This window comes from Passer montanus, unplaced genomic scaffold (assembly GCF_014805655.1).
Source record: "Passer montanus isolate IOZ18808 unplaced genomic scaffold, ASM1480565v1 scaffold25, whole genome shotgun sequence".
Taxonomy (NCBI): Eukaryota; Metazoa; Chordata; class Aves; order Passeriformes; family Passeridae; genus Passer; species Passer montanus.
In genome coordinates, this window is record NW_024367149.1 from 2,240,172 (window position 1) to 2,257,450 (window position 17,279).

Genomic DNA, 17,279 nt, shown 5'->3' on the forward strand with positions numbered 1-17,279 from the left:
GAAAATTTTTTTTTTTTTTTTGTTTTTTTTTGGTTTTTTTTTTGGCCAGGAGTCAATTATGAGTGCCAGAGAAGTCTGTAAGGACCATGCTTGGAGCGATGGTTCCTTCAAGTACATGGTTCTCTGGCCTCTACTGATGTGTACCTCAGGCATTTTTCAACTAAAGGCAGTGGGTTTAGTCAAACTAATGAAAGAAGAATCTAGTTATGCTTTGAACTTTAACTTCTGGTGTGCATATAATATTGCATATAGCAAGATGTTTCCCAGCTTCACTGTGTGGTCTGTAAAAACGATAATGTTAATGTCTGATATAATTTATGCCCTGCAGTCTTTGTACTAGAAGGGACAGTGGGTTGTTGTTACTGTTATTACAAGGCACTCTGGATTTAATTGCTCTCTTTGCATCCATGCTTGTGTCTTCATGCTGAAAAGTGCTGGTATATTTAGTTGTGATTTAACCTGTGTTGTTTGCAAAAGCAAAATTATGTGTCCTCATGTGGTAGAAACAGGGCTTGGCAGCACTGTGGTGTAGCTTTACCTTATCTGGCACAGTACTGAATATTGTGAGACCTTTCAATTGCCATCTTCCGGGACTCCTTCCATCTTGCAGGTTGAGCATATGGTTTTCTCATTCCTGTGGCAACTGAGTACACATCTGGAAAACTCCGAGAACCCTTTTTGTCCAGGTGATTCAGTGTACGGGGTCAGACTAGACAAAAGATGAAAGTTCAGGAGGGGTTTTGTGATAAACAGTAGGAGGGAACTTGCCTCAGTGACTCAAGGTACTTTTTTCAAATTTTTGTGTTCAGATGACCTTGTACTCTCTTTTATTCAGATGTAATAAGTTGGATGTTGCCTCATTAATCCTGCGCAGTTTGCAGCAGTAGCCTGTCTTTGTTATTTATAATGCAAGATGCTCCATGATTGTGAGGCAGGATGTGCTTTGCATCTTGCCTCAGTAGCTGTGGTGAGGGTGTTTCCCTTAAGGCAAGAGCTTAGCAGCTGTGGAAGGCTATATCCGGGTCTTCCTTGCGTGTTGATCTTGGCAGCAGAAGCATGCACATTCCCCATCTCCAGGCTTGAGCAAGGGCTTTTACCCAGCAGAAGGAAATTTCAAAAGCCATCAAGCACCAGGGCAATTTTTCACTCCCTACCTCACTAAAATTCAGCCCTGGATCAGTGAATGTGTCCCAGTATTCAGGATCTCCAGTTCAAGTGTTTGAGCTACTTGATGCAAATGAAGGATGGTAAATGACCATCAACTGACTTGACTGAAGTCAGTTTCCCCTTTTTTCTTAGAACATTTAAACCTAACACGACTGAGCTGTTATTTGTGAGGTATACAAGTCCTAAGCAATGCTGCAGTAAATTGAGGAATGGAGCTGCACCAGACAGAACAGGTTCTCTTGATCTTCTCTTCCACTTTTATATGCAGAAAGGCAAGAGAACTCAGGAGTGTCCTGTATCCCATCTAGTCCTGTGCTGCTGAGTAGTGCCTTTATCTGACCAGTGGCAAATACATAGTGTTCATGATAAAAATAAAAATGGCATGTTTAACAAAACTGTCTGAAATATAAGTCACAAAACTTGACAGCTCATCATCTCCACCTTCCTAACGACTGTGTCACTAACACTCATTGAAGCACAGAATTGAAATGCCTTCTCTTATCACTTAACCTGTTCTTTTATGGTGTACATTTTTTTTTTTTTTTAGAATTGCAGCACTGTTGGCCTTTAGATCAGTGCTGCTATTCTAAGCCTGGCAAGTGCTGGTTTTCCATGGCTGAAAAATGAGTCTGCAGAATCTGAATATAACCTAGTGATTCATTACTTCATGCACTTTTCAGTTTGCGATATAACATGCTGAATTTCATGGAAACTGGACCTCACTGCCAAATAACAGAGTTTGAACTTGTTCTCCTTGTGGCATTAATTTACAGCTACTGTGGAGAATCAGATCAGATCAGAGGGGTGCAGACACAAGATTCACCAGCAGAAATTACCCAGATTCCAGTTACACAGTTAACAATGACTCTGTAGTGCTGTTAGTGTGACCCTTTCAGCATTTTTAAACTTATTTTGGCATTTCTTGTAGAAGGCCATTCTATCTTAATGACATTCCTGACAGATACTCATGGAAAACTGCGATCTTTAGAACTGAAGCTCTGTAGGTAATTACAAGTTTCACTAGAGTTTTAGCTAAACCATAGGAAGTTTTGCCAGTGTTTCATCCCATCACCAGTACATGTTCCAGGCTATTTTTCATTCTCAGTTAGGAAGGGAAAGTGAATGTTGTTTCTAATTTAAGTTCTACTGCATTTCCAGTAAGCAGCATTTAAGAGAGTACGCAGAAGTCCAAAGTTTGTTTAGAATAGAGGTGCAGCTCTGTAGGTTGACTGTGCTTATCTTCAGTATGCCAGTCAGCTGCCTTAGATGATAACCTTTCACTTCAACAATAGAATTAAAAGCAGCTTTTGTTTATTCCTCTACCATAATATTTTTATACAAGTCTGCATATGATCTGCTAATGCCTTTCAGGGAAGCAGAAGTATACTAAATGCCATTTTTCAGGACATATTTGTGTGTTACCATGTCAGCTGCTTTGTGCAGCAGTGCAGGGTAGGCATTCTACTTGCTGCTCTCTCAATAGATCTGTTGTTTTTCATAAAGATACTTTCCAAGTGCTTTATCAGTCTGCCTTTTTCAGTAACATGTAGAGGGTTCCCTCTGTGAACTCTGAGTATTTTCCAAAACAAATAATTTGGAAATTACATTTGGTAAACCCTAAATTCTGAATAATGCAGGTGCAACAAATGTTTTTATTCTGTTTCCTTCAGTTAGAGCTTAATTTCTTGGTGCTGAGCATTTCTGCCCATCACAGAAGTGCTCCTTGCTGCAGCATCTAGGTGCAATTGGGTGATGCAGCTTGAGTAAATGTGAAGAGGTGACTCTTCTTCATTTGGGGTTAACTCAGTACCTGATTTACACCAGTAAAGTAATTTGCTACTCCAGTTCTGAGACTATGCTAGGTGGGAAAGCTCTGGATAGAAAAGTGAGCCTTGCACCATCTTCCTTTTGCAACTTGAGTTGGTTTCCTGGATGGTAGAGGAGGAAGCAGCTCCCAGCAGCCTCGTGTGCCATTGCTGGCTGTGTCATAAGAGTAATGAAGGCTCAGAGTGTGGAACCTCACAGCAGAGCCCCTGAACCAGCATGGCCATGCAGGCACAGCAGGCTGCAGTGAGCTCTGCACGGCCTTCTGAAAGTTCAGGGAGGAGACAGAGCAGTAGGTGGGTACACACAAACCTGTGCATGTGACACGAGACAGCACAGAAACAAAATGATTGCCTGGAGTATCACTGGTTACAGTGTAATTGTTGCTCAAATCCTGAAGAGATACAATTGGAAAATAAGTATTTGTAGTCCTGTATCTTGGTGAATGTGCTGTGGAGGGGCTTCTGTCTTAGCAAGGGAAAGAAATGTGAAGAAGCTTGTGTGAAAATAGGAAGTGTGGGTGATGAAGCATTGCGGGTGCCTGGTGAGAGTCAGCACCTCAGTGGAATGCTGTATATCAGGGAGAAGCATGAGTCTTTCAAACAGAAAAATAGTGGAGTCTGTTGTCTTAGAGAGCTCAAGATAGTGGCTGGACAGCCCCCACTGAATGGTCAGGCCTCAGCAATTTAATATTGGGTAGCTTCACAGCTCTGCCTGACAAGGATATACTTTTATTCTGTTGTGCATTAGTGTAATCCGAAGAGAATTTCCAAAGAGCCTCTGAAACCTTTTAAGATAACTGCTTTTGAGGCTCCGTGACATTCAGAATGTTAAATGCTGAAAAAAACCTTAAAGGAGTAAGAAATTTTATCATGTGAATATTCACATTTTTAATAAAATAAAGCAGCTAGTAATGGAAGGAAATGAAAAAAGAGACAGCACAGTCTCAGGCAAATGACTGGCAGAGTTTCACTAGTTAAAAACAAGGAAGGTTCTGAAGTGTAATGGAGTGAATCACTTATGACCAGTTTTACGGTAGAGTAATCTGACATTTACTTTCAATGGTAAATACAGAAAATGATAGTGAAATGCTGAAAATGCGATGTCATAAAAGTTACAGCCTCCTCATCAAGTTTATTATGCTTTGGGAGATACAAGGTCTTGGTTGCTCCCTGGAATAGTTAAGATGTTTGAAATTTAGACACTGAAATGTAAACTAGTCCTCTGCTACCCATAGGTTTCAAATGGTCAAATATGAGTACAATTACGCAGCTGAGCAGTTCTGCTCGAGTGCCCATTGCCTGCAAGTGGCTGCACATCAGTTGGTTGTGATCTGCAGGTTTCCAGGGAAACTGCATGTACCACTACCTGTGAATAATTGAGAATGGCAGCTGTAATGAGAGAATTTGGGGCAAATTGTGTAAATACTCGTAACTAGATTACAGTGGTAAAATATTTTCACTTTAGATGAAGATTTAACTTCCAGGCTTAAGGAGATTAAACTGAAGAGGACTAGGAAAGAATCTGTCCTTGTGAAATCTGAAGATGAGTGTGTTTTAAAAGCCATTGCAAATTCCCAGAATTTTTGAGCAGGATTTGCGAAAGTTTTTTTCTATGTGCTGCCTCAAGGGTCTGATACCCTTTGTATTTTGGTTCTTGGGGGCAGGTAATTGAAAGGCAAAAGCACTGAATTTGTTGCAGCTTTGTTGGCAGGGAAGGGACTGCTCAGACCCCACTGCTTAGGGGCAGGTGCCTTATTCCTGTCCTACTTTCAAAGGCATGTGAGGATACACCACAGGTTTGGAATAAAATACCCAGGTAGCACCTGCCAAGTCTCCCCTGATTTTCCTCTTCAGCTTATGTATTTTTTTTTTAAGTTAGATGCAGTAACTTAATATTCAGAGCACTCCTCTGCTCTTCAGTGTGATTTGCATAAATCGAAGGAGAGATGCTACAAGCTAGCTTTTTCTATAAAGACAGCTTTGTGTGTAATAGAGAGGAAAAGCCAGCTGGATGTAACAGGATTCACTGTTCTTGCTGCTCAGATACTGTAGACGTGTATTTATGTTGGGTTGAAGTGACCTGAAGAATTTCCATTGCCATCTCTGGCCATACTGTCTCCTGCACTGAGCTTGCAGAAGAAATGTGTCCAGTCATGCCAGCAGGAGATGCGTGTGTTCTGTATTAGCATAAGGTTAAAAAGAAATGGTGACTGTTTTGTGTGCTGCAGCTAATGAAAAGGTTTGGGCTAAGACATCATAGTTAATTTTATACAGAATTAATTTGTCTTTGAAACTGGTTTTGTTTTATTTTCTGCCAGCAACAGTTTCTCAATGCTGGTAAAGCAGTAGAGTAGAATCTATTTTTGTGTGAGCCCAGAGCAAGCCAGGGGGTTGGCATTACCTGTTAGAATACCTTCTTCATCTGGGAAGCTTAAAAAGTTGGTGCTAAACTCCCAGTTGTTCTCATTGCCTCTCAAACCACAGGAAGAACAGGGAAGTAGCTGCTTGTACGGTTTAGGGAGAGAATGTTAATTGGTGTAACTGAGCTTTTCTCCTCGGAAGTAGTGAACTCTGAAAAATCCCAAATCCTGAATGTTGCTAGGCTAATTGGATGGTTAAATTTAGCAAAGCTTCCATTGTGCCTTGCTGAATAAAACAGGGCTGCCATTTATTATTTAAATGTCAGCTGTGACATGAGGTGGTAGCTCAGGGTGGGTTACCTTGCACACCAGGCCATGTAGTAAAGTTATTATTGACTTGAAAGATGGAGCTTGTCATGAATTGCATCTGCAGTGGTGCTGTCAGTTAATTTTGAGCCAGATAGCTGTAACCAGCTTTCATTCCACTAGCAAATATCTGGGGATATATGGGTTATGTACTAGCAGTGCTTGGCTGAAGAGGAATTAGTTTTGTCTTACAGTCAGTGATCCACAGCATCCAGCAGCCTTAATAATTAAAACCAGAACATGTCTCAAGCCTCTGATCTGAGTATGTAAAAAGGAGGTACCTTAAACTCTGTATTTTGTTTTAAAAAAATCTCAACTCACCAAAGAAATGCTCGGCTGATGACTGAAGGTTTAATAATAAAGAAGGTTAAATGGGAGGAAATAGTCTTGCTCAGGTTTCCCTCTGCTCATGGTGCCAGAGCCTTGTCAAAGTGAAATATGTAACACTGGCTGAATGGCTGAGCAGCTTCCATCTGCTTCAGGATCTCTCAAAGATAATCAAGAATGATGAAAATTGTTTCTTCATTTTTGACCTCTAACCAACCTGTTAGCCTTATGTCTATAAAGCAGGGGATGTCTCCAGACTGGACATAAATTGTAATGCCAGTGTAGATCACAACTCCTCTATCAATATTTGAACTGGAAAGAGCTTATATCAGTGTAGCAGCAGTTTATTGTATTCATGAGAGGAACTTTGTACCCTTAAGACTCATTAATTTGACAGAACCCTAATAGCAGCTTGCAAATCTTACTGCCATTTCTTGCAGGAAGTGAGGTCTTTAAGGATATGCTGTCCCAAGACTAGAGGAGCCATTTGCAATGTTCATAGTCCTTGCCTGCCATCCTTTTGCAAAACAGGAGATTGAGTCTTTGTTGCTACAAAGGGTGGTTTCAGTGGCTTTACTGATGCCTTTTTTTTAAACTTTTTTTTTTACTTTACAATGATGCATAGCTGACCATATAAAATGATCCATTATCTCATACCTCTGATTTCTCCAAGTCCTGCTTTTAATTTCTCTACATGATTTCTGTGCTTTGGGCTCCAGGCACCCTGAGGAGAAGGAAAGCCTCATGCTTAACTCCATAAAGCCCCATGCAAACTGTTGGTAAGAGGTGTAACAGCACAAGCTTCACTCTGGAGTATATCTGTGTGGAAACATTTGCTTGGAGCAGAACAAAGCTTGTGCTAACTCTTTACCTTTTCTCCAAGGATGAGTGTCATTGTTTTCTGGAGGTTTTTATCTTGTTGCAGAAGTTTTGCTACCCTGTTGTGCAAATGGTGCATTCCCATGGCTGGTTAGCACAGCCAAGGCAGCCTGTCTGTCTTACACTACCAAGCCCCTTGTGGTCTGAGCACAGCGATAGGAATGTGGATGTTTTCATATATCCACATGTTTTCATCTCCACCTCACTGTCAGACCTTCCCAACTGTCATTCAGGTGTCACTTCGGCTACCACATACTCAAGTCTCATTTGCTTGCATTTCTTAAACTCTCTCTGTGGTAACTCTCAAAGGTTAATAATTTAAAAAAAAAAAGTTGAATCAAAATATTTTTCGGGAAATGTTGGAGACTGGTAACCTATTGTAAGAGTGTATTGGATTAAGAAAAATTTAGAGGCCTTAGGTAACAAAGATTGTATTGGCTGTGGAAGAGAAAAAAAACCCTTAAATATTTTTGCAGTAGATGGAGAATTCCCTGGAAAATTGAGTATTTCAGCACAGAAGTCATTGAACTACATATGAACCTGAAAAAGCTGAACTGGAATACACATTGTCCTTTCTGTATTTCTTCATGGCCAGCACGTTCATCTGGGCCTTGTTTTTAGTGTGGAATGAAAGGAAAGTGCATTGCTGTAGTTGCAGAATCTGAGGAAAGATAAACACCTTCCCTATCTCTAATATTAAAAGAAGACTCAAATATTTGAGGCACTGCACAGTGCACAGGCTGGTGTTAGGACTCCCCTCTGGTGTTACTTGTTTTGTATGGGACAGATACTCATTATCCTGAGGTCTCTTTGTGGCTGAGTTTCAGATGGAGTACCTGTCCTGAAGATGCCTTTGGTATGGCTTGGAGATCTCATTGCTGGAATATTTTTTCTGACAAACATGGGAAGTGAGTGGTTCATTTGAAAGGCTTGTTTGCTTGGTGATCCCTCTTTGGTAATTATTTGTGCTGACAACACAGCTGTTGGCTGAAGCAGCCTATGTGCTGCGGGCTTAGTTACAGGCAGCAGTGCTACTGGACTCCTACCAGAGCAATATTTGTTCACCTGTAGCAATGAAGTGAAATTGTGTTTCTAATCCTTGCCATTTCCCTGCAGAGCTGTCTCATCCATGCACCTTTGGGGCTTATGTGAAGAGACGCTGTTGCTCACTTCCCTGCACCAAGTAGCAAGGGAGGGGTTGTCCATTGCCTGACTGAATTTGTCTCCTTCCTTTGCACTGCATTCCACAGAAGCATCTTTCATAACACTCGTGTTAGCTTCTGCTCCCTTGGAAAAGAGCAGAGTCTTGTGGGACACTGGCTGTGTTGTTCTGAGCCCTGTCCTAGTGTCCCCCAGGTCACCTGCTTGGAGTGGTGGTGATAGAGACCAAGCCTGCCTGTTGCCATGCTCATACTAAAGGTGTTGCCCATGCTAAGGGAAGTCATGAGCTATGTCCCCAGAATATGTGCCAGTCCAGCCTGTAGGAGCTTGTGTGCTTTGATCTGCTGCAACACATCTGCTCGAAAGGATTAGCAGAAAACTCCCTTCTCAGCAGCTTACAGTTGTCATATATTGACACCTGTATTTTGGTATTTGCAAGCTAAGCCTTGCACTTATACAAATAAGCAAGCTCAGTTCTACATGGCTAAAATTGTAGGATGAGCCTGTTTTAATTAGAGCTGGTGAGACTCCTCAACACTCCTGCTGTTTGCTGTCATAAACATCCTGCATATGTTTGCAGCACAGTGAAAAAGACAGAGTTATGGGGCAGCTGCTTCTTTTAAAGCCACAAATCAACTCCCAGATAATTGAAAAAGCCACAGTTGTTTTGAGAACAGGTAGAGGATACAGAGGGAAATGTCATTGCCAAACATCTGGTCTGCAGATCTCATGAGAGGAGAGTGGGGAATACCTTCAGTCCTGGATCTCCTAGGATGTTTGTCTTTGGAGTTCAGACTGTTCCCTAGGGGCTGCTTGGTAAGCAACTTATCTGGTAGGTTTTAAAGCAAACAGGGCTAAATGCCTGGATTTTTCTTTCAGGATCAGCCTAAACTTTTTCTGAGGTCAAATATGGGTATTTAACATTTTTCAGATTTGTTGATTCATAAATCAAACTGGGAAACACTTCCAGTACTAAATAAAGGCTGTTTAAAATGTGCATCACAGTATCACAGCCTACAGAGCAATGGCTCTGAGCTGTACCTGGGTTCAGTCCCTGTGCTATACCTGGGGTCAGGAGCTGGTAGCATCTGCCAGTCAGAACAGTGAGCTTGGTTTTTTACCCCAGAACAAAACTAATACACTATAACCTTTTTGTTCCCTCCTGTTTCACTTGGTCTGTATGAAAGCTCCATTGGCCACCTCTTGCTTCAGACATGTCAGCTTTCTTCCTGAGTGAACATCCTACTTTATCTTAATGTTATTAAGTTGTAGGTTTCTTCCTTCTAATTTTCTGTGCTTGTCACTTTAATTAAGCCCCTTGGCTGTATGTTCCTCAGTCTGAGGGGTGTCCTGCTCATGCAAATATTCCTGTTGATATTAGTGAGTTATTCTGTTCTCCTTTCTGAACTGACTTGGCTTTGCTGTCCTGAAATCCAGTACTGCTGCTCTGTTGCATTTGGAGATTATGAAAGCCAGAAAGCTGTGATCTCTCATGCAGGCTTTCTCTGGATTAACTTGAAAATATGTTCTGGAAAAGCATCCCATATTAATTTGACAGTCGTCTGCAATGTGCAGTCCTCTGCAATTCATGGGATATTGTTTCAGTTGTTAATGAACCTGTTAAAAGTTTGGTCTTTCAGCCCTTTATCTGTTAAGTTTCTCTAGACTCTAATCACATTTCTCTTTCCGTGATGGCATTTAGTCACTTTGAACTGGTTACCTTTCACTCTTTGATAAGGTGAACTGATTGAGACCATGGGACTTCTCTCTATAAAGTGCTATGTTTCTCCATGCTTACACCATTCCCACAGCCCTGGATTCAGTGTTAGCAATGTCTTTCTGGGAGGGGTACCAAACATGGAGGAGGCAGTGCCGTGTGTCTGCTCATTGCCAGTGTCTGGGTGCAGCCCAGAGCTGTCTCCTGCTTTTCTCCATAGAGACCAGGTTACAGCATGCTATGCTGTGTTCAGCATGTAGCTCCCTTTCACAGAGAGGCTGCTCAGACACAACGTCTGTAGGAAGAGATAACATTTTTATTAGACTAGATAACACAGATGGAAAAAATGAATGTGAAGCCCTTCATCAAATTAGATCCTCCTCCACCCCTGCAAACTTAGCTTTCTTTGCATCTTTTCAGCTGCCTGGTTATACCAAACTGGTGGCAATTAATTTGACCTTTGTTTTCAGTCTTATCCTTTTGCTGTAGGATTCTTTTGGCCCCACCTTTAGCCTGGCAGTGAGGCTCACCATGTCAGGCGTCCACATTATTTAAGGGATCATGATAATTCTTTTGCCGGATTGCAGTTCTCCCTGCCTTGAAAATTCTGTAGTTGACATTCACTTCAAGCACTGCAAAAGCAGACTTAAACATAGGAACTAAACATGCATAGCACAACACAGAAAAAGGCCCTTATCTCTTAACTGGTTTTTCATTACCTCCTGTGGCTCTAATCTGATTGCTTTGCATATATTAATAAAGAAATAAAATATTTGTAATAATTGATGCATGGCATTCTGAGATTGATTATTTTCCAAAAAGGCACATTCCAGTATTTATGCCTTTAGGTAGCTTTGGGATACTGGTGGTAGTTCCTTAGCTGTTCTTGGGGCCATCATGATGCAATGAACTGTCTTCCCTGGTGGCTGTTCTTTTTATAGAATTACCAGTACTTGGGCCATGACTTTGGTTTGTGGTTTTGTTCAATACTTTGTATACCTACAAAGGAGATGCCTCCTCATGCAGGAATTTCAGAGGCATTCCTCACAGAAACTCCTTTTAGAATAAAGGGATGAAATGAAAGGCTGCAGACACCCCTCCACCAGACCCTGGAGACTCACCTCCAACTTTGATACTGAAAAATAAGTACTTGAAAAGTCTTGAATCTTAATCTTACTTAATTACAGAAAGCACAAGGGAAAAGCCAGAGGTATTCCAGCAAACACAATGAGAGAAGGATCCAGGCTTTCCATTTCTGGTCTCCTTCATGAGCACCAAATTTTTTCAAATCAGATTTACATTAGGGAAGAACAGATGCTTGCACTGTGAGAATGTGACTGCTTTTAACATTATCCAGGGCTGTCAGTGGGTGTTGAATATTTATATGCTGTAAGGAAAAGGTGGTGGACTAGTTTGCTTTATGCTAGCTTTTTCTGCAGGAGTGAAAAAGGCAAGAATTCTCAGATGAGGCTTCCTGTTAGTTGTTTTCAATGCATGAATAGCAAGGATCATGTGGAAGAGTTTGTGGGTGATGAGAGGAAACTCCCCTGGGTTATGTAGAAAGAGGTTGGGGCAATTCTTACCTCTCAGCATGTTCTTGGTTTGACAGTGAAAATAAATAAGAGGGACCTAAAAATGAGAGTTCTTCTATCTCTAAAGGAAGCCTATGGAAGTGTTTTGTATCATATTTTGTTACAGTCTATAGAAGCTGACATCCTCTGATTTTAACCTCTACAGAGCTGTAAATGCCACAACATACTCTGAAGGCACAATGATCGTTGGGTCACTGATTGCCTATGGAGATGTGCCTTTTCAGACACCTAGCTGCTGCCCTGGAAAATCATAACATAGCTGCCTCACACTTGAAATGTCTTTGAGTCCTCAGTTTCTTTTCTCTCCCAGTGGTGATAAGTGTAGAAATATTGAAGTGAAAACATCCATGACATCTTTCTGTAATAGGTGAGATCCTGAGCAGATGGAATATTTTTCCAGGGGCCAGGTCAGGACAGTCTTTTCACAGTAGGTGTGTGCTTGAGCAGGTCTCTGTTGATGTGTTTTCGTTTCCCCTTGAAGGCAGTTTATCTGCGATGAGTGGGGTTGTCGTAACCCTTCCCTTTGGAGGAGGAATGTGAGAACATGCATGCAGGCCTGTAGCCTCTGTCTGGAAGATGCCTCTGTACCATGCTGGTGCTGCTTGCCCATCACCTGATTTTGACTGCTGCCTTTGGTTTCCTGAAGACTTATCCATAAGCAGCTGGCAGTCTCACACAAGTCTGGTACCTCATGGTGATGGATGATGAATTAATATCTTGAATCTCGCCCAGTAGTGCAGAAAAGAAACTGCTGGTGAGAAGAAGCTGGTAATGACAAGTGAAGTTCCCTCTAGAAACAAAGCATTAAACTACATCACCTACATGCATCTCTGTGAGTCCCGCCCTGGCTGTTGTGGTGACGGGGAGGCTGATCCTAGTGCTGGGGCTGAGCAAGGGGAAGCCGTGAGGAGCAATGCAGGGTTTGTCATGCTGGTTGGGTGGGGCTGTGTGGTGGGACACACAGCTCAAGCTGCCTGTGTGTTTCCAAGGGAATGGGATGGTCTGTGCCAACAGATACCTGGGGTGCTGTAGGAGTGTGCAGCTGAGGGGTTTCTCTGCAGGAATGCAGGAGATGGATGGGATATGGGGGTTATAGATCCAGGTTCTACCTGGACCTGACAGTACCTATATGTATGTCAGTCTGAAGGCTAACACTGAGAGTGTGTGGCAATTTTATAAATTTGCTAGGATGCTTAATTAGAAGTAAAATTGCCTGTGGTTATTAACTTTGTTCATTTGCAAGCTAGAGTTGCTCTGAACCAGGTATTCTGGGAAGAACTGAGTTCCAGCAGCCAGTCTATATTAACTGTGTATTAATACAGCTTTATTACAGATCAGCCTGGTGTTTTAAGCAGAAGGATGGTCCTAGGAAACATCACCAATTTCTCAGCATGGGGCCTGATGGGCTCAGTGAGCTTTCAAGGTTTTGCCTGGCATTGCTCTGTGGGTTAGGGAGGGTTTGGGATGGAACAGATTTGATCTCCTAGTGAAAATGATGGCTGCTGTGTGTTTCACTCTCATTCTCTGCTGCAGTGAAAGGGGGATTATGGCTGTGCTTTCAAATGTCTGCAAGTTGTTGACAGGGACAGCAAGAAATCTCAGATGCTATCTGTATTGCTGGATCTCAGTTGTTTTATTCAGTTCTAGCTGCAATAAATTTCAATGAGGAGAGTTAAAAAATGGCATGTCTGGTCCCTCTATTCTGTTTCAGTGCCTTTTGGGCTGCTCACTGTCATCCCTGGGCTGCTAAGCCATTAGCATTTCCAGCGCTTGGTTTTTGGAAGGCTGAGGGTAGGAAGAGTTGCCCAGGAGCCCCAGAGCTATGTGCTTTTCATGGGCCCAGCCTAGGGCTGGCTAATGTGCAGCTGTGTTTCTCTTCCCATAGCAGGAATGGAAGTCGGGTTTGCTCCCTTCCATTCCTGTGGCAGACAGGAGGAGGGCTCATCCCATGCTATAGGGCATGGAGATCCGCCTTTCCCTGAAGAATGGGAGTTTTGGGAGCATCCCAGGGGAGATGAGGCATTTGCTCATCCCCAGATCCCCGGGGATGGTTGAACCATGAGGGCCCCTCATTCAGGTGGAGCAGTGCACGCATTGATGTGGGAGGGAGGCGAGTGGCACCACACTGAGCTCAGCTGGTTTGCTCATGCTCAGGTGTCTGGACCAGCATGTTGTGGAGGAGATGGAGGTGTGCACGTTGGGATCATGGGCTTGTGTGTCACCCCAGTCAGGTGAGAAGAGGCCAAGGAGAAGACGTGCCTCTGGCACGTGCCTGTACAATATAATCCCTTTGGCATTGGGAGCGCATGGCCAGCTGCCCAGCCCGGGCAGGACCAGCAGAGAAGAGCTGCTGTGGCTGTTCAGCTGTGCTGTACCCAGTGCCAGCCTGATTCTTCACTCAGGGTTCTGAATAAATCCCTCATGAGTGGAGTGGTGTTGGCTTCTTCAGAAGGCTTGCTTGAAGGCATGGAGTAGATGGGCGTAGTGGGGGCAGTTTGAGGTCTAATTGTTTGAGGTACAATTGCATTCCTTAGTCTTTGACAATCTTTTGGTGCTTGTATGAAACCTTAACAAAAGCCACTTTACGAGCTCCTGCCTTAGGAATCCTTTTACCTGAAAGGCACCAGATTCGGACTCTAAATCCTAATCTTCATTTCATGAGGCACCTGCTTGTTTTTAGACTGTGTGTGACTTTTTTACAGAACTTGGAGCTTACTTTTAAACCCAAGATCCTTCTAGGAAAGGTTTTTAACTTCAGCAGAAGCTGTACACAGTTGTAATACTTTTCCTTTGGGAAAGCTGGCACTGATCATTTATGTTCTGAGAAAAGACTGGTTTTCATTTTACAAAAGAAAGGGAATTAAACCACAGGTTAGGAAGAACAAGAATAAAGAATTCCCCTGCTTTTGTTTGTACAGGCTGCATACTTCCTTACACAGCCCCAGTGGCATGGAAACCCTATGGTGACCTTGTCATTGTGCAGCACAGAATGGAGATTAATCTGGAGAGCAGTAGGTAATGAAATGAGTAGTTTTAGCTTTTTTCATTGTGTTTGCAGCGAGGTTATTAAGGGCTCTAAGTGAGAGAAGTACATTGGCTACTCTTTTGGGGGGTGTTTACCCGAAGAGTGAGCTTAAAACATCATTATACAGAAGTCTACAACCTCTTCTATTTGTGTGTGTATTTTTGGTCAAAAACCAAGAGCTAGGAAATACTTGTTATCAGAAGGAACTGCAGATATTTAAGGCTGTGGTATTAACTTCAGCCATTAGGATGGGAAGGGACTGAAGGGGTTTTTTTCCCAGTGCTTTTACTATTCTGCCTCCTTTTGCCTGCTTTTGTGTTCCTTAATCTCTTTGTACCTGGGCTTCCTACCTGTAGATGAGAGTGAAGATTCCTGTCAAATGTTCTGGTTTCCCAGAGAGACAATAAGAAGAGACAAGTTAGGACTGGTTATTCCTGGCTAACAGCAAGTTGGAGTCTGTAGTTTGCAAAGAAAAATACTCAGCTGTTGTATTTGCTCTGCAGTTAAATTGGCCTCATAGAGCTTCCTGATTAAAAAAGAGATGTCTGATACTGACACATGACAAACACTCACACTCTGGAGCAGACACTTCATGGACTTGTAGCAAAGTTTGTTGTGCTGCTTTAAGCTGAGGTCAGTGGCTACACAGCAAAGTAGCCCCCTCTGTCCAGGGAGCAGTTGCCTGTGAGACAGACAGCGCTCACTAGAGATCTTGGAAACTGGACAGGCTGTACTTGGACTTCTGACACAGTGAGGGGCCTTCTGGACAAGATCCCAAACTGCTAGTCTCTCGGAAGTATATGCAACAAAAATCTGTGTGAATGTGTCCAACATCTTGACAACTTCTTTAAAAAAATTCTATTCTTTCAAAATCTAAATGTTATGAGAGTGAATGTTATGTTATTCCTATGCTGGTATCTCCTGGGATGACTTTCACATTATATGGAAGTGATGCTTTGAAACTAGTCTCTTTACTACTTCTTGTCTTATAATCTTGCTGTCCTCCTTCAAGCATCTCATACCAACCTCCTTTTTGTGCTCCATTTCCTTTGTGACTGCATGGTTCTGCATCCTGAAGATTCTCAAAACTACCTAAATATGTACAGCCAGAAAGGATTTCCAGAAATCAAAATTGCTTAATGTGTCTGTGATTACCAGAAGCTGCAGGGGAGGATAGAAGGACCAAAGCTGAGACTCCTCACAGCCTTGTCTGTGCTTGCTTTCCTCAGTCCCTGGCCCAGGAAAGTGTCTTTTCATTTGACTATAGACACAGCAGCACTTGTGTTGCTGAGCTTTGTAATCAAAGTTTGGTCACTCAGCCTTTCTTTCAGGACCCATTGTGCTCTGTAGGTGAGGTGGAGATGCAGCTGTGTGCTGTAGATACTGACCCTCTTACAGTCCTCTCAATCCTCTCCAAGCCTGGCAGTCCTGGGTTGTGATGCAGTCTCATCCCTCCCATCCTACAGGTGTTTTTGACCAGCACCTGCTCTTTCTTAAAACAAGGCTGGGAGCAGTGAATGCAAGACTTACAGGAAAGTGTTCCTGAGCTGGAACCAGAAGCAGAGAAGCCTGCCACAACCAGAGAGAGATGTTACTGAAGTTACTGAATTAAAAGCTATCTCCACTGAGCACTGGTTTCCTGTCATTTGCTGGTCAGACCAGTACTGACTTATGTTACAGGGGGGTTTTGGCTTCGGCAGCTTCCTCCCCACTGCCTTGAAGAGCCAATTTGGAAGTCTAGAGCCCCAGGGTGAGTAAGTAGATGTTCTGGGGAGAGGGTGAAACTGGGAGTGTCACATGTGAGAAACAGGAATCCCACCTTTTCCAGGCCTCCCTGATTTTTTGTGTCATTGGGTAGATAGGACCAGGTGTGCTTTCTGCTCTCCACATCCCTTCAGGGCTTTTATTCTGAGAGTATGTTGCATTCTTTATGACAGTGGCCTGTGGGAAAAACATGACAACCATGATAAAAAAAACTGGAGGAAGGAACTGGGATTTATATTACTTTTAAAGTAATACTTTCTCTTCTTTTTCATGTTGCCCTGTTTATCTGTGATGTTGGCTCACTCCCTCACAGCACCTCTGAACAAAATGAACTGTGCATATGGCTCTGCACATCTTGAACAGGCCTGTGGCAGTAATGTCTGTTGGGCTGTTTGCATGGGTGCCCATCACTTTTCCTGTCTGCTTCTAACATGTGGACAAGAGACTGAAATGCAAAACGTGTGTGCAGTGGCCAGGCTTCCCAGCAGCCTGCACGTGTTGGTGCATGTGTGCACAGTTCCCTGTGGGCAGAAAATCCAAGTTTATGCCCACTGGTTTGAACTTCATCTTCGAGAGATGTCATGGGTCGAGTGTGATGTGGCTGAACAAAAATGAACTCTTATTAATTGGAGTGCTTATAAAAATCGAACTTTCAGGGAGAAATGCTTTTGTAGCCTTCATTTCATACAGCCTCCTCTGCAGTTAACAAGTTATTATTGAAGTATTATAAAAACATTATGTGCACAGTACTCATGCTTCACATAAACCCAGCATAGCTCAGCTTCTACTTTAGTCCCACAGAGACCGGACAGTGAAAAGCTGATGCAAACTCAGCTTGGAAAGTCAAGATAAGGCTTTGCAGTAGGAAGTTAACCAGGTTGTTTGTCTCTGTGATGAGGGTTCTGTGCTCTTAACAGGACAGGCTGTGTGTGGATGGCAGCTTAGTTTATCTGGATCCCATAAGAGGAGTTTTGCTGCCATACAGATTCTTTCCTGGGAGGAAGGTATCAGGTCTGCTTTCCTTTTTAGTAGCTTGTTGTCTTAAGTCAGGGACTGGGGGACAGGAGGAAACAAGTTAGAAGAGAGCTTTGGAGG

The 17,279-nt window shown here is 42.8% G+C and overlaps 1 protein-coding gene across 20 annotated transcripts in view; it reads left to right on the top strand.

Annotated features, from left to right (window-relative positions):
* The window catches only part of PTPRF (protein tyrosine phosphatase receptor type F), a 378,264-nt gene that overhangs the window by 200,320 nt on the left and 160,665 nt on the right, over positions 1–17,279 (top strand). The gene's annotated exons all lie outside the window — the stretch shown is intronic.